A 26,439-nucleotide genomic window follows, 5' to 3' on the forward strand; every position below is an offset into this window, starting at 1 on the left:
TTCATTGTTGGCATATAAGAAAGCAGCATATTTTTGTTTATCAATTTTATATCCTGGTACTTTATAGTATTTATTGTTTCTAAGAGGTTTGGGGGGTTTTCTCTATAGAGAATCATGTCATCTGCAAAAAGGACACTTTTACTTCTTCTCTTCTAATTTGGATGCTTTTTATTTCCTTTTCTGGAGTGATTGCTCTGGCTAGAACTTCCAGAATTATGTTGAATAAGAGTGGTAAGAGTAGACAACCTTGTTCTCTTTTTGATTTTAGAGAAAAAGTTTTCAGTTTTTCACAATGGAGCAAAATACTGGCTGAGGGTTTTCTTATATGATCTTTAATGTGTCAAGGTACTTTTCTTCTATACATAACTTATAGTGTTTTTTAGTCATAAAAAAATGTTGCGGGACGACGTCAGAGTAATGGCGAGGTAGGAAGCGATACTGATAAATCTCCCCCAAAACTCAACAAGATCTTCAACCAGAAACAGAAAAACCTATCCTTGGAGCCTCCAGATATTTTGCAATACACCCAAAGGTATGGTTGAGCAAAAAATTGGCTAAATATATAACCAAACCCCGAAGGAAATAGGGAGTAAGAAATGCTCCGCCTTCCTCACTAACCTAAACAGGGCGGCTTCTCTGGGATCCGTGAATATAGAAACTGAGGCAGGGAAAGGGGGTGAATAGATCCAGGCCGTGGCACAAATGGCTGAACCAGGCTTTGGCACGGAGATCCAAGCCGAGGAAAAACTGATCCTGTGGCATCCCGGGCAATACAAGCTAACACTCGCGCCAAACCCAAACAAAGACAAGTGGGGCAGCCATTTTACCCGATCTCCTGGTCTGCACGTGCAGATAGTGGGCGAGAGATTTCTTCCTAAGCCCTGGGAGTGGGTGTCCGTGTTACCCCACAGAGAGGCAGAGTCAGAGGCCTTTCTGTGGGCTGAAAGCGGAATCTCTGGGCAGCCCCAGCGCCCTGGGAAAGCCGCGCACAGGAGGGAGTGAGAACTAATTCCAACCGTGGAACTTTTCCGTGCTGTTAGGGGATTCACTCAGAGGGAAACTCGGCCGGCCTCATATCCTGGTCTGCGCGCACAGATAGTGAGCGAGAGATTCCTCCGAGTGCCTTGGCAGTGCGCTCCGTGTTATCACACAGAGGGGCAGAGTCAGGGGCCTTTGTGTGGGCCAAAGCGGAATCTCAGGCCGCCCCAGCACCTTGCAAAAGCCGCGCACGGGGACGGAGCGAGAGCCAATTCCAATGCCTTGAAACTAGAATTCAACTGCAAAAAGGAGGAAAAAAATCCCACAAAAATGTGGAAACTAAACAACACACTTTTAAAAAATGAATGGTTCAAAAAATAAATAAGTGCAGAGATCAAAAGATATATACAGACTAATGAAAATGACAATACAACATATCAGAATCTATGGGATGCAGCAAAAGCAGTGATAAGAGGGAAGTTCATATCACTTCAGGCATATATGAACAAACAAGAGAGAGCCCAAGTGAACCACTTAACTTCCCACCTTAAGGAACTAGAAAAAGAAAAACAAAGACAACCCAAAACCAGCCGAAGAAAGGAGATAATAAAAATCAGAGCAGAAATAAATGAATTAGAGAACAGAAAAATTATAGAAAAAATTAATAGAACAAGGAGCTGGTTCTTTGAAAAGATCAACAAAATTGACAAACCCTTGGCCAGACTTACCAAGGAAAAAAGAGAAAGAACTCATATAAACAAAATCAAAAATGAAAGAGGAGAAATCACCACGGACACAGTAGATATACAAAGAATTATTGTAGAATACTATGAAAAACTTTATGCCACTAAATTCAACAACCTTGAAGAAATAGATAAATTCCTAGAACAATACAACCTTCCTAGACTGAGTCAAGAAGGAGCAGAAAGCCTAAACAGACCTATTAGTAGAGAAGAAATAGAAAAAAACATTAAAAACTTCCCCAAAAATAAAAGTCCAGGCCCTGATGGCTATACCAGCGAATTTTATCAAACATTCAAAGAAGACTTGGTTCCTATTCTACTCAAAGTCTTCCAAAAAATTGAAGAAGAAGCAATACTTCCAAACACATTTTATAAGGCCAACATAACCCTCATACCAAAACCAGGCAAGGATGGCACACACACACAAAAAAAACTACAGACCAATATCTCTAATGAATACAGATGCTAAAATACTAAACAAAATACTAGCAAATCGAATACAACAACATATAAAAAAAATAATACATCATGATCAAGTGGGATTCATCCCAGAATCTCAAGGATGGTTCAACATACGTAAAACGGTTAACGTAATACATCATATCAACAACACAAAGAACAAAAACCACATGATGTTATCAATAGACACAGAAAAGGTTTTCGATAAAATACAACACAATTTTATGTTTAAGACTCTCAACAAAATGGGTATAGAAGGAAAATATCTCAACATGATAAAGGCCATATATGATAAACCATCAGCTAACATCATATTAAATGGCACAAAACTGAAGGCTTTCCCCCTTAAATCAGGAACAAGACAGGGTTGTCCACTCTCTCCACTCTTATTTAATGTGGTACTAGAGGTTCTAGCCAGAGCAATCAGACAAGACAAAGAAATAAAAGGCATCCATATCGGAAAAGAAGACGTAAAGGTATCACTTTTTGCAGATTATAGGATCCTATACATCTAAAACCCCAAAGAATCCACAAAAAGACTATTAGAAGCAATAAGCCAATACAATAAGGTCGCAGGATACAAAATTAACATACAGAAGTCAATAGCCTTTCTATATGCCAACAATGAAACAACTGAGAACAAACTTAAAAGAATAATCCCCTTCACGATTGCAACAACAACAAAAAAATACTTAGGAATAAACTTAACAAAGGAATGTAAAGGACTTATATAATGAAAACTATAAACCATTGTTAAGGGAAATTGAAAAAGATATAATGAAATGGAAGAATATACCTTGTTCTTGGCTAGGAAGAATAAATATAATCAAGATGGCTATATTGCCCAAAGCAATATACAAATTTAATGCAATTCCCATCAAACTTCCAATGACATTTTTTAAAGAAATAGAGCAAAAAATCATCAGATTTATATGGAACTATAAAAAACCCCGAATAGCCAAGCAATCCTAAAGAAAAAGAATGAAGCTGGGGGCATTAGAATACCTGACTTCAAACTCTATTATAGGGCCACGACAATCAAAACAGCATGGTATTGGCAGAAAAATAGACACTCAGACCAATGGAACAGAATAGAAAGTCCAGAAATAAAACCACATATATATAGTCAAATAATTTTTGATAAAGGGGCCAACAACACACAATGGAGAAAAGAAAGCCTCTTCAACAAATGGTGTTGGGAAAACTGGAAAGCCACATTCAAAAGAATGAAACTGGACTACTGTTTGTCCCCCTGTACAAAAATTAACTCAAAATGGATCAAAGATCTAAACATAAGACCTGAGACAATTAAGTGCATGGAAGAAGACATAGGTACTCAACTCATGGACCTGGGTTTTAAAGAGCATTTTATGACTTTGACTCCACAGGCAAGAGAAGTGAAGGCAAAAATTAATGAATGGGACTACATCAGACTAAGAAGTTTTTGCTCAGCAAGAGAAACTGATAACAAAATAAACAGAAAGCCAACTAAATGGGAAATGATATTTTCAAACAGCAGCTCAGATAAGGGCCTAATATCCAAAATATACAAAGAACTCATAAAACTCAACAACAAACAAACAAACAATCCAATAAAAAAATGGGAAGAGGATATGAATAGACACTTCTCCCAGGAAGAAATACAAATGGCCAACAGATATATGAAAAGATGCTCATCTTCTTTAGCTATTAGAGAAATGCAAATCAAAACTGCAATGAGATACCACCTCACACCTGTTCGATTAGCTATTGTCAGCAAGACAGGTAATAGCAAATGTTGGAGAGGCTGTGGAGAAAAAGGAACCCTCATTCACTGTTGGTGGGAATGTAAAGTAGTACAACCATTATGGAAGAAAGTATGGTGGTTCCTCAAAAAACTGAAAATAGAACTACCTTATGACCCAGCAATCCCTCTACTGGGTATATACTCAAAAAACTCAGAAACATTGATACGTAAAGACACATGCAGCCCCATGTTTATTGTAGCATTGTTCACAGTGGCCAGGACATGGAAACAACCAAAAAGCCCGTCAATAGATGACTGGATAAAGAAGATGTGGTACATATACACTATGGAATACTACTCAGCCATAAGAAATGATGACATCGGAACATTTACAGCAAAATGGTGGGATCTTGATAACATGATACAAAGCGAAATAAGTAAATCAGAAAAAACCAGGAACTGCATTATTCCATACGTAGGTGGGACATAAAAGTGAAACTAAGAGACATTGATAAGAGTTTGGTGCTTACGGGGGGGAGGGGGAATGGGAGAGGGAAAGGGGGAGGGGGAGGGGCACAAAGAAAACAAGATAGAAGGTAACAGAGGACAATCTGACTTTGGGTGATGGGTATGCAACATAATTGAACGACAAGATAACCTGGACTTGTTATCTTTGAATATATGTATCCTGATTTATTGATGTCACCCCATTAAAAAAATAAAATTATTATAAAAAAAAAAAAGGATTTAGCTCTCACTCTCTTCCTATGCACGGCTTTTTCAGGGCACTGGGGTGGCCCAAGATTCCGCTTTTGGTCTACACAAAGGCCCCTGACTCTGCCTGTCTGTGGGGTAACACGGGCGCCCACTGCCGAGGCGCTCGGAAGAATCTCTTGCCCACTCTCTGTGTGCGCTGACCAGAATATCAGGCCGGCTGCCACACAGTTTGAGTGAAACCCCCTCCTGCACGGAAAAGTTCCAGCATTGGAATTGGCTCATTCCTCCCCATGTGCAGCTTTTTCAGGGCGCTAGGGCTGCCTGGAGATTCTGCTTTCAGCCCACACAAAGGCCTCTGTCTCTGCCTCTCGGTGGGATAACACAGGTGCCCACTCCGGGGCTTTTGAATGAATCTCTCGCCCATTATCTGCGCGCGCCAACCAGGAGATCAGGGCGAATGGCTGCCCCACTTGTCTTTCTTTATCTGAGTTTGGCGCAAGTGTTAGCTTGTATTGACTGGGTTGCCGCAGGTACAGTTTTTCCTCAGCTTGGATCTCCGTGCCAAAGCCTGGTTCAGCCATTTGTGCCACGGCCTGGATCTATTCACGCCCTTTGCCCACCTTAGTTTCTATACTCTCAGTTCCCCATGAAAGCAGCCCTATTTAGGTTAGTGAGGAAGGTGGAGCATTTCTTACTTCCTATTTCCTTTGGGGTTTGTTTACATATTTAGCCAATTTTTCACTCAATCATACCTTCGGGTATATTGAGGAACATCTGGAGGCTCCAAGGATAGATTTTTCTGTTTCTGGTTGAAGATCTTGTTGAGTTTTTGTTGAGATTTATCAGTATCACTTCCTACTGCGCAATTACTCTGACATCATCTCTCCTAGGGTCATGCTTTCTAATAGAACTACTGTGGAAATGTTTTAGTCTGAGCTGTTCAGTATAGTACTTAAATAAATTAAACTAATTTTGTTTAATTAAACTTGGAAAGAGTCTTCATGTTTAAGCTGAAAAAATAACTTTCAGTTTTTATCCAAATTTTAATGGCTTTCTTTGATTCAAATGTTCAGCCCACAAATCAGGTTGACCTTTTGCTCAGGTCTGAATCTTGAAGACACACACTGTCCATCCATACTGGGACTCCTGACTGACTTGCATGGTAATTGCAGTGCTTCATTAAAAAATGTCTGGGGAATTTAAGCCAGGGCAGGAGAGCTCGGTTGGTTGGAATGTTGTTTGAAAGTGCAGAGGTTGCTGGTTTGTTTCCTGGTCAGAGCACATGCAAGAACAGCTTGATGTTCCTGTCTCTCTGTCTCTCTCTTAAAAAAAAAAAGCCTGGGCCCTGGCCAGTTGGCTCAGTGGTAGAGCGTCGGCCTAGCGTGCAGAGGACCTGGGTTCGATTCCCGGCCAGGGCACACAGGAGAAGCGCCCATTTGCTTCTCCACTCCTCCGCCACGCCTTCCTCTCTGTCTCTCTCTTCCCCTCCCGCAGCCAAGTCTCCATTGGAGCAAAGATGGCCCGGGCGCTGGGGTTGGCTCTGTGGCCTCTGTCTCAGGCGCTAGAGTGACTCTGGTCGCAACATGGCAAAGCCCAGGATGGGCAGAGCATCACCCCCTGGTGGGCAGAGTGTCGCCCCATGGTGGGCGTGCCAGGTGGATCCCGGCCGGGTGCATGTGGGAGTCTGTCTGACTGTCTCTCCCTGTTTCCAGCTTCAGAAAAATGCAAAAAAAAAAAAAAGCCTGGAAATGGATCACCATAGAATTGAATGCTTCTTCATTTAACCACCCAGTCTATGAAATCTTATATTCTATGGTTAAAGATGACTGCTTCTTTATTCTTTGCACTATAACTAAAGTATAACAAAGGGTAGAGTGGCCATTGCATGAAGCCATATATATACATATATATATGTATATATATGTATATATATTATTTATTAATTTAAATGTATTGTGTTGACATGGATTCAAGTGTCCCAGTCAATATAACACCCTCACCCCCAACTCACATGTCCCCCATTACATCTCCTTTGATCCCTACCCCTAAATCCCTTCCCCTTGTTTCCTCTGGGATTTACTGTCCTGTTTTCAGTATTTATGTGTTAGGTTTATAAAATTTCACTAATCTCTTCAGCTTCTCTGAACCCATCCTCTCATTCTCTTTTCCTCTGATAGCTGTTCCTCTCCTCCCCATGACTCTAACTCTGATTCCATTCTGTACCTCAGTTCACTTTGTTCATCAGATTCCACATATAAATGAGGTCATATAATATTTTTTTCCTCTGCTTGGCTTATTTCACTTAGTATAATAATCTCTAAGTTCATCCATGCCATCCCAAAAGGTATGATTTCCTTTTTTCACAGCTATATAGTACTCCATTGTGTATATGCACCACAGCTTTTTAATCCAATCATCCCCTGACAGACACTTGGGCTGTTTCCAGATCTTGGCTATTGTAAACAATGCTGCAGTAAAATGGGGGGGGGGTGCATATCTTCCTTTGAATAAGTGATTTGTTATCCTTAGAATATATTCCTAAAAGTAGGAAAGCTCAGTAAAAAGGCAGTTCCATTATTAATTTATTGAGGAAACGCCATACTGTTTTCCACAGTAGCTGCACCTGTCTACATTCCCACCAGCGGTGCAGGAGGGTTCCCTTTTCTCCACATCCTCGCCAGCACTTATTTTGTGTTGATGTGTTAATGAGCACCCTTCTGACTGGTGTTAGGTGATATTTTATTGTGGTTTCATTTGCATTTGTCTAATGATTAGTGATGTTGAGCATTTTTTTATATGCCTATTGGCCATCTGTCTGTCCTCTTTGGAGAAGAGTATGAATCGTTTGCCCATTTTTTTATTGCATTGTTTGTCTTCTTGGTATTGAGTTTTAACAAGTTCTTTATAAATTTTCCTTATTAACCCCTTATCAGACGTATTGTCAAATATGTTCTCCCATTGTGTAATTTGTCTTTTTATTCTGTTCTTAATGTCTTGAACTGTGAAAAAGCTTTTTAGTTTGATATATCCCATTGGTATATCTTGTCTTTTATTTCACTTGCCCTTGGAGATAAATCGGCAAATATATATATATATATATTGCTGCGAGAGATGTCGGAGAGCTTACTGCCTATGTTTTCTTCTAATATGCTTATGGTTTCCTGGCTTACAATTAAGTCTATTATTCATTTTGAGTTTGTTTTTGTGAATGGTGTAAGTTGATGGTCTAGTTTCAGTTTTTTGAAGTTAGAAGTCCAATTTTCCCAACACCATTTATTAAAGAGGCTGTCTTTACTCTATTGTATGCTCTTACGTCCTTTGTCAAATATCAGTTGTTCGTAAAGCTGTTGGTTTATTTGTGGGTTCTCTGTTTTGTTCCATTGATCTATATGCCTGTTTTTATGTCAGTACCAGGCTGTTTTGAGTACAATGGCATTGTAATATAACTTGATATCGGGAAGTGTGATATTTCCCACTTTATTTTTCCTTTTCAAGATTGCTGAGGCTATTCGTGTTCTTTTTTGGTTCCATATAAATTTTTGGAATATGTGTTTTATACCTTTGAAGTATGTCATTGTTATTTTAATTGTATTGCATTGAATTTATAAAGTGCTTTGGGTAATATAAACATTTTAATGATGTTTTTCTTCCTAACCATATGCTTCCACTTGTTTGTATCTTTCTTAATTTTTTTTATCAATGTTTTATAATTTTCCAAGTACAAGTCTTTAATCCCATTGGTTAAATTTATACCTAGGTACTTTATTTTTTGGGGTGCAGTAGGGAAGGGGATTGTTTCCTTAATTTCTCTTTCTGACAGTTCGTTGTTGGTGTATAATAATGCCTCTGATTTCTGAGTATTAATTTTATATCCTGCCACCTTGCTGAATTCATTTATCAGGTCCAGTAGTTTTTTGACTGAGGCTTTAGGGTTTTCTATATACAATATATCATCTGCAAATAATGATAGTTTTACTTCTTCTTTTCCAATTTGGATGTCTTTTATTTCTTCTTCTTGTCTGATTGCTGTGGCTAGGACTTCCAGGACTAGGTTGAATAAGAGTGGTGAAAGGGGGCACTTCTGCCTTGTTTCTGATCTTAAGGGGACTGCTTTTAATTTTTGCCCATTGAGTATGATGTTGGCTGTGGGTTTGTCATAGATGGTCTTTATCGTGTTGAGGTATGTTTCCTGTATTTCCACTTTGGTGAGAGTTTTGATCATGAATTGATGCTGGACTTTATCAAATGCTTTTTCTGCATCTATTGAAAGTCTCATGTGGTTTTTCTCCTTCCTTTTGTTTATGTGATGAATCAAATTGATTGATTTGTGAATATTGTATCAGCCTTGCCTCCCCAAATAAGTCCCACTTGATCATGGTGTATAATTTTTTTCATATATTGTTGGATATGGTATGCTAATATTTTGTTGAGGATTTTAGCATCTATACTCATTAGGGATATTGGCCTATAATTTTCTTTCTTTGTGCTGTCTTTGCCTGGTTTTGGAATCAGAATTATGCTTGCCTCATAAAAGGAGCTTGCAAGTCTTCCTTCCTCTGGAATTTTTTGAAAGAGGTTGAGAAAGATAGGAGTTTGTTCTTCTTTGAATATTTGGTAGAATTCACTTGTAAAGCCATTAGGTCCAGGACTTTCTTGGTTGGGAGTTTTTTGATAATTGTTTCGATCTCATTTGTTGTAATCGGTCTTTTTAGGTTTTTTGAATCTTCTAGATTGATTTTTGGAAGATTGTATGTTTCAAGAAATTTTTCCATTTCATCTAAGTTGTCTATTTTTTTGCATCCAATTCTTCATAGTATTTTCTTACAATATTTTGTATTTCTGTTGTGTCAGTTGTTATTTCTCCAGTCTCATTTCTAATTTTATTTATTTGAGTCCTCTCTCTTTTTTTCTTGGTGAGTCTAGTTAAAGGTTTATCGATCTTGTTTACCTTTTCAAAGAACCTGCTTCTGGTTTCTTTGATCCTCTGTAATCTTTCTTTAGTCTCTATGTCATTTATTTTCACTCTGATCTTTTTATTTCCTTCCTTCTACTACTTTGGGGCTTTACTTGCTCTATTTTTTAGTTCTTTTAGATGCAGGATTAAGTGGTCTATTTGAGCTTTTTCTAGCTTCTTAAAGTATGCCTATAGTGCTATGAACTTCCTTCTCAGTACTGCTTTTTTTGTGTCCCATAAATTTTGAGTTGTTGTATACTCATTATCATTCATTTCTAGGAATATTTTTATTTCTTCTTTGATCTCATTGTTAATCCATTTGTTATTTAACAACCTGTTATTTAGTTTTCATGTGTTTGAGAATTTTTGAGTTTTTCTGTTGTGGTTGATTTCTAGTTTTATGCCATTGTGATCAGAGAAAGTGCTTGATATGATTTCAATCTTCTTAAATTTGTTGAGACCACTTTTGTGCCTTAACATGTAGTCTATCCTAGAGAATGTACCATGAGCACTTAAAAAGAATGTATATACTGCTGCTTTATGGTGGAAGGTTCTGAAGATATCTATTAAATCGAGTTGACCTAGTGTGTCCTTTAAGTCTGCTGTTTCTTTGTTAATTTTCTTTCTTGAGGATCTATCTAGTGATATTAGTGGGGTATTGAAATCCCCTACTATTATAGTATTGCTGTTGATCTTTTATTTCCATCAAAGTGTGCTCTATATATTTAGATGCTCCTATATTAGGTGTGTAGATATTTATATTGGTTATATTTTCCTGTTGGATTGCACACTTTATCATTATGTAGTGGCCTTCTTTATCTCTTACTATAGCCTTTGTTTTAAAGTCCATTTTTTTCTGATATAAGTATTGCTACCAAAGCTTTTTTTTAAATTTTCATTTGCATGAAATATTTTTTTTCATTCTTTTACTTTTAGTCTATGTGCATCTTTAGTTTTAAGATGTGTCTCTTGTAGACAGCATATGTACGGGTCCTGTTTTCTTATCCATGCAGCTACCCTATGTCTTTTGATTGGATCATTTAATCCATTTACATTTAAGGTTATTATTGATATGTAGTTGTTTATTACCATTTTATTCTTTAAAGCTGTATTCTTCTATTGCTATATATTTTTCCACTTTGATCTGTTTACAAGAGGCCCCTTAACATTTCCTGCAGCATTGGTTTGATTGTAATGCATTCCTTGAGGTTTATTTTGTCTGGGAAGCTTTTTATTTCTCCTTCAATTTTAAATGATAGCCTTCCTGGATAAGGTAGTCTTGGTTATAGGTTTTTGTTCTGCATTACTTTGAATATTTCTTGCCATTCCCTTCTGGCCTCAAGTGCTTCTGTTGAGAACTTGGATATCATTTTTATGGGGGCTCCTTTGTAGGTAATAATCTTTTTTTCTCTAGCAGCTTTTAATATTTTCTCTTTATCACTTAGCTTTGCTATTTTAATTATACTGTGTCTTGGTGTAGATTTGTTTGGGTTTCTCTTTATGGAGTTCTGTGCTTCCTGAACTTGTGAGAGTTTTTTCTGCATTAGTTTAGGGAAGTTTTGACCTATGATATAATTGAACAAAGTCTCTATCCCTTGTTCTTTCTCTTCTTCTTCAGGAACTCCTATGATTCAGACGTTATTTCTCTTCATGTTGTCACAGAGTTCTCTAAGGGTTTCCTCAGATTTTTTGAGACTCTTTTATTTTTTCTGCTCTGCTTCCATGCCTTTGTTGAACTTTTCCTCCAACTCGCTGATTTGATCCTCAGGTTTGTCCATCCAGATTTTAATTCCTTCCATTGTGGTCTTCATTTATGATATTGTATTTGTCATTTCTGACTGATTCTTTTTTACTATTTTAATGTCCTTTTTTATACTTGCTATTTCTTTATTTAGGTGTTCGTAATGACCAATCATTGTTGTTCTAAGACCCCTAAGCATCTTTACAATCATTATTTTAAACTCTGCATCCAGAAGTTTGGTTATTTCCATATCACTTTGTTCATTACCTGGAGGTTTCTCTTGTGGTTTCACTTGGATGGCACTTCTCTGTCTTCTCATTATGTCTGTGTGTTTGGGTGTATTGTTTGTAGAGCTGGTTGAGTCTAGGCTTGGTGTTGTCTGCCTCCAGTTTTCAGTTGTGTTATTTCTAGGTCTTCTTGGATTGGCATCAGCTGTTATTTGTAATCTACATTTGTATTTGGCTTTTCTAGTAGAGTCGCTTGATTTGTTTCAAGTAGAGTCTTGATTTGTTTTTTTTTTCTCAGTTTTCTTAACATGTGGTAGTCTTTTTTACTGATCTCAGCAGAAGACTTATTTGAAACTGTATTCAGGAATGCGATGGGTGTAATGTGAGACTCTGAAGGCCTAATCTGCTAGTTAATCTCTCTGGGGGTGGGGTGTTTTCTGAACTTCGGTATAGGGAGGTATATCTCATATCTCCATGCAGACCTGAGTTACTACCATCCTCCCCACTTCTTGTTTTCAGCTGTGTCTTGTTGTTCTGATTGGAGCTGGAGAGATATTGAGATGGGTGACACGGAACCACTTTAGGCTTGTATTATGTGGAATGATCAACACCTCCCCCAGCTATGGTCACCCCCAGCACTGGATGAGTCAGCTTCTCATGTCCTCTCATGAGTTGCTCTGCCAATCTCTGTCTGTCTCTCTCTCCCCTATTTCTTTTTGGAAGATAAGCCAGCTCTTTCAACACACCTTGTTTCCAGGTCCCCAGGCAAGTGGCTGTGAGCGATATTTTCTACTCTTTTCCTTGAAACAAGAGCCCTTCTGGGCTCTCAGCCTCACCCCTCCTCCGTTCCTATAAGCAGGAGAGACCCACTGCTCCTGCACGCTTTCTACCAGGCTCAATGTGGCTTCTTCTTTGCTCCTTGGTTTTTGAGATCTGTTCTTGTAGTCCAGAGTTGGTTTTTCATGTTGATTGTTCTTTAATTTATAATCCAGTTTGGTGGTGTGAGCTGGGAGTCTGTGCATCTGCCCACTCCGCTGCCATCTTGGAATTCCCCTGGGTAATATAGACATTTTTATGATGTTTATTATTTCTATCCATGAACACATTATATGCTTCCACTTGTTTGTATCTTTCTTGATTTTTTTTTTTTAATGTCACATAATTTTCCAAGTACAAGTCTTTTACTTCCTTGGTTAAATTTACTCCTAGGAACTTTATTTATATATTTTTTTGTTGCAATAGTGAAGGGGATTGTTTCCTTAATTTCTCTTTTTAACAGTTTATTGTTGATGTATAAAAATGCCATTGATTTCTGAATATTAATTTTATATCCTGCCACCTTACCAAATTCATTTATCATGTCTGGTAGTGTTTTGACTAAGACTTTAGGATGTTCTATGTACAGTATCATGTTATCAGAAATAATAAGAGTTTTACTTCCTTTTTTCCAATATGGATGGCTTTTCTTTCTTTTCCTTGTCTGATTGCTGTGGTTAGGACTTCTAAAACTATTTTGAATAAGAGTGGTGAAAGTGGGCACCTTTGCATCACTCTCGATCTTATGGATATTATTTTAATTTTTGCCCATTGAATATGATGTTGGCTGTGGGTTTGTGATAGATGACCTTTATTATGTTGAGGTATGTTCCCTGTATTTTTACTTTGCTGAGAGTTTTTATCATAAATGGGTGATGGATTTTATTAAGTGGTTTTTTGTATCTATTGATATAATCATGTGATTTTTATCCTTTCTTTTGTTTATGTGATGAATCACATTTATTGAATTGCAAATATTATACCGGCCTTGTCTCCCCAGAATAAATCCCACTTGATCGTGATATGATCTTTTTGATGTATTGCTGGATCCTGTTTGCTAATATTTTATTGAGAATTTTAGCATCTATGTTTATCAGGGATATTGGCTTATGGTGTTTTTTCTTTGTAGTGTTTTTACCTGGTTTTGGAATGAAGATAATGCTTGTCTCATAAAAGAAGTTTGGAAGTCTTCCCTCCTCCTGGATTATTTGAAATTGCTTGAGAAGGATAGGTGTTGGTTTTTTGAATGTGTGGTAAAATTCACCTGTGAAGCCATCTTGTCCAAGACTTTGTTTGCTGGCAGTTTTTTTTTTTTTTTTTTTTTTTTTTTATAACTTTTTCCATTTTATTTATTGTACTCAGTCTTTTTAGGTATTCTGATTTATTCAGATTGATTTTTTGAAGATTGTATGTTTCTATGTATTTATCTATTTCACTTAGGTTGTCCAATTTTTTGGCTTAAAGATCTTTATAGTATTTTCTTAAGATGCTTTGTATTTCTGCCACGTCAGTTCTTAGTTCTGCACTCTTATTTCTAATTCTATTTATTTGAGTCCTTTCTTTTTTTTCTGATGAGCCTAATTAAAGGTTGTAAAATTTGTTTACCTTTTCAAATATCCAGCTCTTGGTTTTATTGACCTTTTGCATTGCTTTTTTTCAGCTTCTATGTCATTTATTTTGACTCTGATATTTATTATTTACTTCCTTCTACTTCCTCTGGGTTTTATTTGTTTTTTTTTTTTAGTTCTTTTAGATGCAGGGTTAAGTTGTTTATTTGATCTTTTTCTTGCTTCTTTTGGTATGCCTATATGTAATGCTATGAACTTTCCTCTCAGGACTGCTCTTGCTTTGTCCCTTTGATTTTGAGTTGTTTATTTTCATTTGTTTCAAGGAAATTTTTAATTTTTTTTATCTCATTGTTAACTCATTTATTGTTCTATAACATGCTGTTTGACCTTTATGTGTTTGAATTTCTTTTTCAGTTTTTCATTGTAATTGTTTTCTAGTTTCATGCTATTGTAATCAGAGAAGTTGTTTGATATGATTTTAATCTTAAATTTATTGAGACTTATTATGTGTCCTAATATGGTCTATCCTAGAGAATGTATCATGAGAACTTGAAAAAAAATGTATATTCTCTTGCTTTGGGGTGAAATGTTCTAAAGATAGCAATTAAATCCAGTTGATCTAGTGTGTCATTTAAGGCTGCTGTTTCTTTGTTAATTTTCTTTCTGGAGAATCTGTCCATAGATGTTAGTGGGGTATTAAAATTCCCTACTATTATAGTATTGCTGTTGATCTTGCCCTTTATGTCCATCAAAATCTGCCATATGTATTTAGATGCTCCTATATTAGGTGCATAAATATTTACAATGGTTATATCCTCCTATTGGATTGCTCCCTTTATTATTATGTGATTACCTTCTTTATCTCATATTTTAGTTTTGTTTTAAAGGCTATTTTTTTTCAGATATAAGTATTGCTACTGTAGATTTTTTTTATTCTATTTGCATGAAATAATTTTTTTCAGCCCTTCACATTTAGTTTATGTGTATCTTGTTCTGAGGTGGTTCTCTTGTACACAGCATATGCATGGGTCCTGTTTTCTTATCCATGCAGCTACCCAAGTTTTTTAATTAGAGCATTTTATCTATTTACAATTAAGGTTATTATTGACATATGCTTATTTATTGCCTTTTTATTCTTTAAATCTACAATGCTCTTTTTAAAAATTTCTTTTTTTTCCCTTTTCTCTTTTTATAGCAGACCCCTTAACATTTCTTTTAGTACTGGTTTGGTTGTAATAAGTTTCTTGAGGTTTTTTTTTCTGGGTAGCTTTTTATTTATCCTTCAATTCTAAATGATAGCCTTGCTGAATAAAGTAGTCTTGGTTGTAGGTTTTTGTTTCTCATCACTTTGAATATTTCTTGCCAATTCCTTCTGGCCTCAAGTGTTTCTGTTGAGAAGTCAGATGTCATCCTTATGGGGGCTTCTCCGTAGGTAATTAACTGCTTTTCTCATAAAGCTTTTAGTATTCTTTCTTTGCCTCTTAACTTTGGCACTTTAATCATGACATGTCTTGGTGTAGGCCTCTTAGGTTTCTCTTTAATGGAACTTTCTGTGTTTCTTGAACTTGTGTGACTTTTTCCTTCATCAATTTAGGGAGGTTTTCTACTGTGATTTTTTCAAGCAGATTCTCTATCCCTTGTTTATTCTCTTCTCCTTCAGGAACCTCTATGATGCAGATATTGTTTCTCTTCATGTTGTTACAGAGCTCTCTTAGAGTTGCCTTAATCTTTTTGTGCTTCTTTTTGTTTTGCTTCTCTCCTTTTTGCTTTTATTTATCTTGTCTTCTAAATCTCTGATTTGATCCTCTGCTTCATCCAGCCTGCTGTTTATTTCTTCTAGTGCAGTCTTCATTTCTAATATTGTATCTGTTATTTCTGACTGGTTCTTTTTTATGATTTCAATATCCTCTTTGATGCTTGCTATTTTTTTTATATAGGTGCTCATTATGTCCATCCATTGTTGCTCTAAAATCCAGGCTGGCTGGCTTTAAGGGCATCCTAAAAATCATTATTTTAAACTCTGCATCTGGTAGTCTGGTTACTTTCATTTCATTTAGTTCTTTTTCTGGGGGTTACTCCTGTTGATTCATTTGGTTCAAATTTTTGTCTGTCCATTTTGTCTGTGTATTAGATAGTGCTGTCTGACTTTGAAATTTATGTGGTATCTTTATGAGGAAAATGGGCTTAGTGGTACTGACTTTCAGGATACCTATCTTCTTTTTTCTATGAATGCTCCATGAGGGTAAAATTTTCTCTCCTTTTGTATGTGAGTATTTAATGCAGTTGTTCCTTTTGTGTGTATGGTTATTCCTTCAGGCTGGCTGGTGTTAAGGGTCAACCTTGTTCATGTGTATTACACACTGTGTAACATCTGTCCTGTTGAGCATATTTATTTTCCACAGTGTCTGGTGCCTGATCCACTCCTATTTTTGGGTGTGCTGCTTGTGTAGCTAGGTGAGTTTATGATTGGTGCTGTCTGCCACCCAGTACCAGTTGTTTTGGTTCTAGATCTTCTTGGGTTGGTGTCAGGCATTATTTGTAATGTGCCATGGGCTACCTGTCTGGAGATACTTCTCTGTTTGTTTTTTTGTGTGTGTGTGTTTGCATTTTCTGTGCCTAGGTAGTTTAGGAGGGGCTAAGCTATTTATAAGAATCAGGTTCTTCCTGCTTAGAGATGACAGCATCTCATAAAAGCCCCAACCTCTGTAATATTTGCCTTCACTTTTCAGCTGCCTTACTTTTTCTTGTAACTGCTTGTTCTTCTCACAGAATCTTATATAGAAAGACTAATTTGGGCTCAGACTGGCCCCACTCAACCAACCCTTCTACAGGTTGCAAGCTTGGTGAGTTAGGGCATCTGAAGTTGGGGATACTACAGCCTTCAGTGTTATTTGACCCCAGAAGTCAATGGGAGTGGCCTCTGAGACCCAGATTTATGGTCTTCCCACAGTCAGAACAGTTTCTACTGAGTCTCCCATGGGATGGAATCACCTGTCATAGACCAGAGAGCATTCTGGGGAAAGCTCTGTCCTAAAAGCCAGAAAATTGAGTCAGTGATGTGCCCCATACTTCCTGACTTCTCAACATGACTCCGCCTTCATTGGAGGGGCAGGAGAGACTTCTTTGGCTAGGGAAGTTGATTTTCTTCATGTTGATGCCACTCAGAGGGGACTGCTCAACCCAAAAAAGATGGTGACTGTGGTATTGGAAAATAACTTAGCACAGGGATTCTGGTGCCTGTCCCCCACTGTGTGATAATGGGATTAAAAACTCCACTTTGCTGCTGGTTGTATAACAAAATAACAATGCAATATATACAATACATAATATTTCATAATGGTAATAAGTGATGCTACTGGTTTATGTATTTATTTTACTTTTAATTGTTATTTTAGAATATATGCTTTCTACTTACCAAAAAGAAGTTTGCCATAAACAGTATGCTATCTTACACCAGCAATAGCTTTATACCTCTTGTGTTTACAGCATCTCTTGATAGAATAATTTTCTCTTGCATTTGATTTAATGTTATACACACACACACACACACACACATATATATATATGGTAAGTAATGTGCTGTACAGGATTTTAGCCTTGGAGCAATAAAATAAACCATATAGTCTAGGTGTGTTATAGATACCTTATCTAAGTTTCTTTAAGTGTGCTCTATGATACTAACACCACAATAAAATCATATAACAATATATTTTGTAGAACAAAGCCTCAATGTCAAGTGGTATATAAATGTATTCAGAGATGATTTTTTTAAAATTTGATTTTAGAGAGAGGAGAGGTAGAGAGACAGAGAAAAAAGAGTGAGAGAAAAAGAGAGAGAAATATCAATTTATTTTCCACCCATTCATGCACCAATTGGTTGAGTGTGTATATGCCGTGACTAAGGATTGAACCTGCAATCTTAACATATTGGGATGATGCTCTAAACAACTGAGCTATGCATCCTGGGCTATGCAGAGACTTTTCAATAAAACGAGAACAGGGGAAACCCTGGCCGGTTTGCTCAGTGGTAGAGCATTGACCTGGTGTGTGGAAGTCCTGAGTTCAATTCCTGGTCAGGGCACATAGGAGAAGCGCCCATCTGCTTCTTCACCCTTCCCCTTTTCCTTCTCTCTATCTCTCTTTTTCCCTCCCACAGCCAAGGTTTCACTGGAGCAAGTTGACCCGGGTGCTGATGATGGCACTATGGCCTCTCCTCAGGTGCTAAAATGACTCTGGTTGCATTGGAGCAACAGCCCCAGATGGGCAGTGCATTCCCCCTAGTAGGCTTGTCGAGTAGATTCCCATTGGGTGCATGTGGGAGTCTGTCTCTCTGTCTCCCCAATTCTCACTTAAGAAATATATAAAAAAAAAAAAAGAAAAAAATAGGGGAAAATTATACATATCATAAATGGTGGAGAAGGGATGTTGTAATAAAGTACAATGGGTGAGAAGAGGATAATGTGAGGAGCAGGATGGTGAAGTCAGGAGTAAGTACACATTCTAGGATGAATGGGAGAATTACATTGAAAGGTGAAGCAGGTAGGAGACGTTGAGGAGATGGATTGAAAACAAGTAAGTCACATGTTAGTTTACTCAGGGACAGGGTAGAAAAAGTGAGGGCTTCTTGCGTGGGGTTAAAGAGAAACAAATTATACACAAACAAAGGGGGATTTTTATCAGACAAGAATTCAAGAAGGAGGAAGAATCTAAAATACTATGTGGATGTGTGGAGTTTAATAGGGGACTGCTCTAGAGAAGTGTGTGCATACAGTTGAGTAAACTGGGAAAAAGGACAGAATGATCCTGGGATGCAGTAGCATGAACCGAGAGAGAGAGAGAGAGAGAGAGAGAGAGAGAGAGAGAGAGAGAGAAAGAATCATTGATAATCTCTCCAGATCACAGGACTGCACTCATATGTCAACTGGAATTCACTGACATGATCCTGTATTTGCTGAGTGAATCTGATGATATAGACTTGGTATATCTCCTCCAGCTCAGTTACCTCTGCATCGCTAAAGTTGCCCTTAAACCAAGGCTTCAGGAAAATAGCAGTGCCTGAGTCACTATCCCAGCCATGAATTTGCAAATCATAGAGCCAGCCTGAGTCTAGATTTTGTTGACAAATAATGCTATGTGGTTGTCATGGAAAGAGGTCAGTCCCTCTAATACTGTGGGTAGTGAAAAGATAAGAAAAGTAAAAAAAAAAATTAAAAACAGGAGGAAACAGGGTTGGGGATGAAAATCAGAAAGATACAGGGAAAAAAAAGAACTTAGTGTCTGAACAACAAAAAAGCGGAAACATTTGCTTATGCCAGGACCTCTGGCTCCATCCTCAGCCTCCAAAATAGAAGAAGAGGGCTGGAGAGAGGTTGGTTCAGACCCTCAGTGGTATGCACAGCATGCTTTCATCCAGACCACCCATACCCAGAGTTCCGACCAGAGTTACTCTTACCATGCTTGTGTTTGAGCTTGTTGTCACCACCTGAGATAAGAACTGCTATCAATAAAAGTGACAATAGCAGCATGCCACTGAGAGATGGAACTTCTGACTCTTAGAGCTGGTGTTTGATTTCTGAACTCAGCAAAATGTTGTTTCCTCAGTTCTCTATAGTGACTTCCAAAAAACAAAACTCTGCCTCATCCATGTTGCACATCAGAGAAAATTTATGCCTTCCACACCCTGACCCACCCAATCTGCCTGTCAGTTCCACTCCAGTCCTTGACTTCCAGATTTTTTTCTTTTCTCCCTGGTTTCCAGGTGTTCTTCCTGACCTCAGCTTCTTTATACAGTACTACCTTGAATAAGCCAGCATATGGTTTTGAAAGGTTATTTTACCTCTTTAATCTTTTATTGTAACATCTGTTAAATCAGAAGGCACCGGTAAACAATCACCTATTTTAATCTAGGAAAATCTTTTGGTTTATCCACCCAACTTGATCTTCCTCTACATGGCCCTCTCTTCTCCTGTATTTTGTTATTACCTTTTCCCTGCATTTCAATGGCTCCTCCTTTTCATTTTATCCTCATCTGTCACCCTAACTATACATTTGTGTGTGTGTGTTGATGACCTATACAAAAGGCAAAACTTTCAATTTTTTTTGTTGGTTTTCAGTGCTTTTAGTTCTTTCAACACTTTTAAATTGATTTTAAAGAGGATAGTTGAGAGAAAGAAAGAGAGAAACAGAAACATCAAATTGTTGTTCTACTTATTTATGCATTTATTGATTGATTCTATGTGCCCTGACAAGGGATCAAACCTGCAACCTTGGCATATCAGGATGATATACCACCTGGTCAGGGCCCAGAAGAGAAAGTATTTACAACATTTGCTGAGACCCAAATCTTAAAATCAAATGAGGTAAATACTACAGTTTATACTCCAACCAATATTATCTTATGCGATAGTAATTTTTGAATAGAAAAATTACATATGTCTATTATATTCTATGACCACAATGCTTTGAGATTAGAAATGAACTGTAAAAAGAAAGTAAAAAAATCCCACAGAAATATAAAAATTACACAACATACCATTAAAAAAGACCAGCTCAAAAATAAATAAAAGGAGAGATAAAAAGAAATATAAAAACAAAGGAGAATGATAATATCACATATCAAAACTTCTGGAATGTAACAAAAGCAGTAATAAGAAGAAAATGTATATCATTACAGGTGATATTCCAAGTAAACAATTTAACATTACATCTTAAAAAACTGAAAGAACTCTTGACTAGTCTCACTAAGAAAAAAAGAGAAATGATTTACATAAGCAAAATCAGAAATGAATGGTAATCTACCACAGACATCATATATATACAAAGGATCATACTAGAATACTGTGGAAGACTATATGACACCAAAATTAATAATCTATAAGAAATGGATAACTTCTTAGAACTATATAATCTACTAGACTGAATCATGAAGAATTGCAAAACCTAAATAGAGCACTTAACAGTGAGGAAATTGAAACAACTATAAAACACCCTTCTCCAAATAAAAGTTCAGAATCAGATGTTTTCACTATTAAACTTTACTAAACATTCAAAAAAGATTTGGTACCTATAATTTTAAAACTCTTCCAAAGTTAAGGAAAAGGCAATACTTCTTAACACATTGAATAAGAATAACATAACCCTTATATCAAACTTGGCAATGCCAACACAAAAAACAAACTATAGACCAATATCTCTGATGAATAAAGATGCAAAAATCCTAAACAAAATACTAGCAAAGTGATACAACAATACCTGAAAAAAATAATACAATACAATTAAGTGAGTTTTATTCCTGTGGCACAAAAATGTTTTAATGTATGGAAATCCGTCTTGTAATACATCACATCAACAAAAGGAAAAAATCTTATGATCCTTTAAATAGATATAGAAAACACATTTCATAAAATACATTTAATTATGATTAAAACAATAATATATATATAAACAAAGTACCTCAACATAATAAAGATAATATATAAAAACATTTAGCCAGTATCATACTCAATGGTGAAAAACTGAAAGTTTTTCCTCTGAAATCCGGAAGAAGATAAGAATGCCTACTCTTACCACACTTATTCAACATAGTTCAGAAAGTTCTAGCCAGAGCATTTAGGCAAGAAAAGAAAATAGAAGGCATCCAAATTAGAAAAGATATAAATGTGTCACTTTTTGCAGATGACATGGCATTGTATATAGGAAATCCCAAAGACCATCAAAAAACTCTTAGAACATAAACAAGTACTAGAAAGTTGCAGGACATAAAATTGATATACAAAATTCTATTGCTTTCATATATGCCAACAATGAAACCTTAGAAAATAAAATTTAAAAAATTCCTTTTACAATTGCAACAAAAATATTAAAATAATTAGGATAAACTTAATGAAAAATGTAAAGGGCCTATATACTAAAAACTACTGAGCATTATTATTTTATTATTATTTTTTGTGTATGAGAGAGAAAGAGGGATAGACAGGGGCAGACAGGAAGAGAGAGTGATGAAAAACATCAACTCATAGTTGTGACACCTTAGTTGTTCATTGATTGCTTTTTCATATGTGCATTAAGTGGGGGGCTACAGCATAGTGGGTGACCCCTTGCTTAAGCCAGTGAGCTTGGGTTCAAATAAGCAACCTTAGGCTTAAAACCGGCAATCTTTGGGCTCAAGCTAGCAACTATAGGGTGATAATATAATCCCACATTCATACCAGTGACTCTGTGCTCAAACTGGTGAGTTTGTGCTTAAACTAGATGAACCTGCACTCATGCCAGTGACCTTGGGGTTTTAAACCTGTGTCATCAGCATCACAGGCTGAGGCCCTATTTATTGCACCAGTGTCTATTCAGGCTACTGAGTATTAATAGAAGACATTATAAAGGACACAATGAAATGGAAAGATACTATGTGTTCATGGATTGAAAGAATCAATATAGTTTAAATGACTACATTACCCAAAGCAATATACAGATTTAATGCAATCCCCATTAAAATCACAATGTCAATTTTTCAAGGAATAGAATAAAAAAATCATCAGATTTGTATGGGACTATAAAAAACCCTGAATAGCCAAAATCAACTGATAAGAAAAGAATAAAGCCAGAGGTATCACACTACTTGACTTCAAATTATACCACACAGATGCAACCAAGAAGCACGGTATTGGAAAAAACCAAACAGACCAATGGAACAAATTGAGAGCCTAGTAATATAACCAGATGTACAAGGGCAAATAATTTTTGACAAAGAAGCCAAAATCACATAACGGAGAAAAGAAAGTCTCTTCAATAAATGGTACAGGAAAATTAGAAAGCCACATGTAAAAGAATAACACTAGACTACAGTTTTTCCCCATGTACAAAAATTAATTCAAAATGAATCAAAGACCATGTGGTTCATGTATTCCTTATAGCTGAATAAAAGATGTATGTCCAAGTATTTAAAATGCTAGTGTCAAATCTACCTCATTTTTTTTTGCATTTTCTTTTTTTTTTAATTTTTAAATTTTATTTAGAAAATTAACTTTAACACGGTGACATTGATCAATATGAGTACACAGGTTTCAGGTAAACATTTCTATAGCATTTGAACTGTTGATTATGTTGTATACCCATCACCCAAAGTCAAATTATTTTCTGTCATCTTATATTTGTCCCTTTTTAGACTCTTCCCTCCACTCCCTCCCCCCTCCTCCACAATCCCTTCTCCCTGGAAACCACTTCACTTTTATTTATTGTTGATGAGGGCACTTCTATCATTCTATTTATTACTTCATAGGAAAATTTTTCCATCTTTTCTTACATTCTTTTTTTTTTTTTACAGAGACAGAGAGAGGGATAGACAGGGACAGATGGACAGAAAGGGAGAGAGATGAGAATCATCAATCATTAGTTTTTCATTGCGCATTGTGACACCTTCGTTGTTCATTGATTGCTTTCTCATATGTGCCTTGACCGCGGGCCTTCAGCAGACCGATTAACCCCTTGCTCGAGCCAGTGACCTTGGGTCCAAGCTGGTGAGCTTTTGCTCAAACCAGATGAGCCCGCACTCAAGCTGGTGACCTCAGGGTCTTGAACCTGGGTCCTCGGCATCCCAGTCCAATGTTCTATCCACTGCGCCACCACCTGGTCAGGCTCTTACATTCTTTTTTAATGGAACATTTTATACTTAGACTCTGAAGTTGTGTTACAGTGTGAATATCTCATAATTACTTGTTTATTGTTTAAAGAGGCAAAATATGACATAAATTTAACCATTTTAAAGTATACAATCCATTGGCATTTAGTACATTATTATGCTGTGTAACCATCAGCTCTAATAATTTCCAAAATACTTTTACCACCAAAAAGAATATCTTATATTGATTAAGCATGTACTCCCTCACCCCTGGCCCTTATTAACCAATAACCTTTCTGTCTCTGTGAAGTTACTTGTTCTGGATATTTCATATAAATGATATCATACAATATGTGTCTTTCATTTCTGGATTCTTTAATTTAGCATAATGTTCTTGAAATGTATTTCTGTTATACCAAGTATCACTCATTCTTCATTTCCATTTGCATAAAATATTTTTTTCATCACTTCATTTTGAGTCTATGTGTATCTTTTGTTCTAAGGTGGGTCTCTTGTAGACAGCATATATATGGTCTTGCTTTCTTATCTGTGCAGCTACCCTATGTCTTTTTATTGAAACATTTAAATTATTTAAATTTAAGGTTATTATTGATGTGTACTAATTTATTATCATTTTATTTTTAAAACCTATAATCTTCTTTCTCTTAATTTCTTCTTCTTCTTCTTCTTCTTCTTCTTCTTCTTCTTCTTCTTCTTCTTCTTCCTCTTCTTCTTCTTCCTCTTCTCCTTTTTCTTTTCTTTCTCTTCTTATAGCAGGCTTTTTAACATTTCTTACAGTACTGCTTTGGTGGTAATGATTTCCTGAGTCTCTTTTGTCTGGCAAACTTTTTATTTCTGCTTAAATTTTAAATGATAGCTTTGCTGTATACAGTAGTCTTGGTTGTAGGTTCTTGTTTTGCATCACTTTAAATATTTCTTGCTAATCCCTTTTTATCTGACGTGTTTCTGTTGATAAGTCTGATGTAATTTTTTTGGAGTCTTTTGTAGGTAATTAATTGTTTTTTTCTTACAGATTTTAGTATTCTTTCTTGTATATTAATTTAGCATTTATGATGTGTCTTAATGTGGACCTTTTTGGGTTAATCTTTAATAGGTCTCTCTGTCCTTCTGGAACTCATGTGACTTTTTTTCTTCATCAATGTAAGGAAGTTTTTGGCTATGATTTCTTCGAACAAGTCCTCTTCATGTTGTCACAAAAGTCTCTTAGAGTTTCTTCAGTCTTTTTGAGCCTCTTTTATTTTTGCTGTTCTATGATATTTCTGTGCTTGTCCTCTAAATTGCTGATTCAAATCTCTATTTCATTTAGCCTGCTGTTGATTCATTCTAGGGCAGCATTTATTTCAGATATTATATTTGCCATTTTGGATGGGTTCTTTTTTATGATTTTGTTGTCATTTTAATGATTACTATCTCTTTGTTTATGGTCTCATTGTGATCATCCATTCTTACTCTAAAAACCTGGAGCATCTTAACCATTATTTTAAACTCTGCTTCTGATAGTTTGATTACTTCCATTTTATTTAGTTATTTTTCTGTGAATTTCTCTTGTTGATTCATTTGGATCAGATTTATTTTTCTGTCCATTTGTCTGTGTTTTAGGTAGCTATGCTCTGAGTTTCAAATTTGTTGTGACATCTTTATGAAGAAGAGAGATCAGTGGCACTACTTCTAGGCCACCTAAGTTCTTTGCTCTAGGAATGCTTCTTGAGAGTTATATTTACCTTCCTGTTATATGTGAGTCTTAAATGCAGTTGGTTTTTTTGTGGGTGGGGTTATCCCTTTAGGTGGGCTGGCTTTAAGGATCAACCTTGTTCATTTGCATTAAATACTGTGCATTGTCTCTCTTTTTTGGTGTATTTATTCTTCACAGTGTCTGATGGCTACTGGACTTCTTTTTTGGGTATGCTGCTTGTGTAGCAAGCTGAGTCTAGCATTGGTTTGGTCTGCCACCCACTACTGGTTTTGTTGGTTCTGAGTTCTCTTGGGTGGTATTTGAGTATGGATTGGTGTCAGCTATTATCTGTAATCTAGCTGTCTGGAGCTACTGTTCTGTGTTCTGTTTGCATTTTCTGTGCCTGGGTAGTGTGGGAAGGGCCAACCTGTGTACAAGAATCATATTCCTCTTGCTTAGAGAGGACATCAGCTCCATAAAAGCTGCAAGCTCTATAAGATTTGCCTCCACTTTTCAGCTGCTCCAATTCTTCTTACAGGTGTGTGGTCTTCCCACTGAGTTTTTTATAGAAAGGATTCAGTGTGAGCTCAGAATGGCCTCACTCTACCAACCCTTCTAGAGGTTACAAACATGGAGAGTTAGGGTAGCTGAGGTCAAGATGAGAACATTAGTGAGACCCCAAACTTCAGAGGTTTCTTGTTCTGACGCTCAGTGCAGGCAAAGTTGCACCTACTCCAGAGCCTAATCCTTCAGACAGTGCTGGATACTCCAATTCTATTTCCAGCAAGGTGAGCAGCAGGTTCAGATTGGGTGGGGCTGACAGTCCCCTCTACAGATGTTCATCCAGCTTGTGAGCCTCTGGTCTCAGGGAGGAAGACTGAGAGAGTCCTCCACTAGGATTGACTGTGCCCCACCAGAAAGTAGGTAAGCCCCTTGACAGGACTCAAAACTAAGCTCCAGGAAACCTACACCTTGAATTTCCACACTCTAAGTCCCTCTTCTTTTCCCCTATGGAGCACAGCCCTGTGGTACAAGATATCTGCTACCTGGGCTGTCTGACTATGAAGCTCTACCCTGTTCGAAGGACACAAAAACCACTGTGCAGATGCTGACCACAGAAAGTAGATCTTGCCTCATCTGGGCTCAGTATTCAATGAGCCCTCCCTTTGGATACACTGCCAAGAAGGATCATTGGGTCCTGCTC

The 26,439-nt window shown here is 36.8% G+C and overlaps 1 pseudogene; it reads right to left on the minus strand.

The window, feature by feature from the left end:
• The window catches only part of LOC136398436 (T-cell surface glycoprotein CD1b-2-like), a 260,952-nt pseudogene extending 241,498 nt beyond the window's left edge, over positions 1–19,454 (minus strand).
• Between the last annotated feature and the right edge of the window lie 6,985 nt (positions 19,455–26,439).

The sequence above is a fragment of the Saccopteryx leptura genome, chromosome 3 (genome assembly GCF_036850995.1).
Source record: "Saccopteryx leptura isolate mSacLep1 chromosome 3, mSacLep1_pri_phased_curated, whole genome shotgun sequence".
Taxonomy (NCBI): Eukaryota; Metazoa; Chordata; class Mammalia; order Chiroptera; family Emballonuridae; genus Saccopteryx; species Saccopteryx leptura.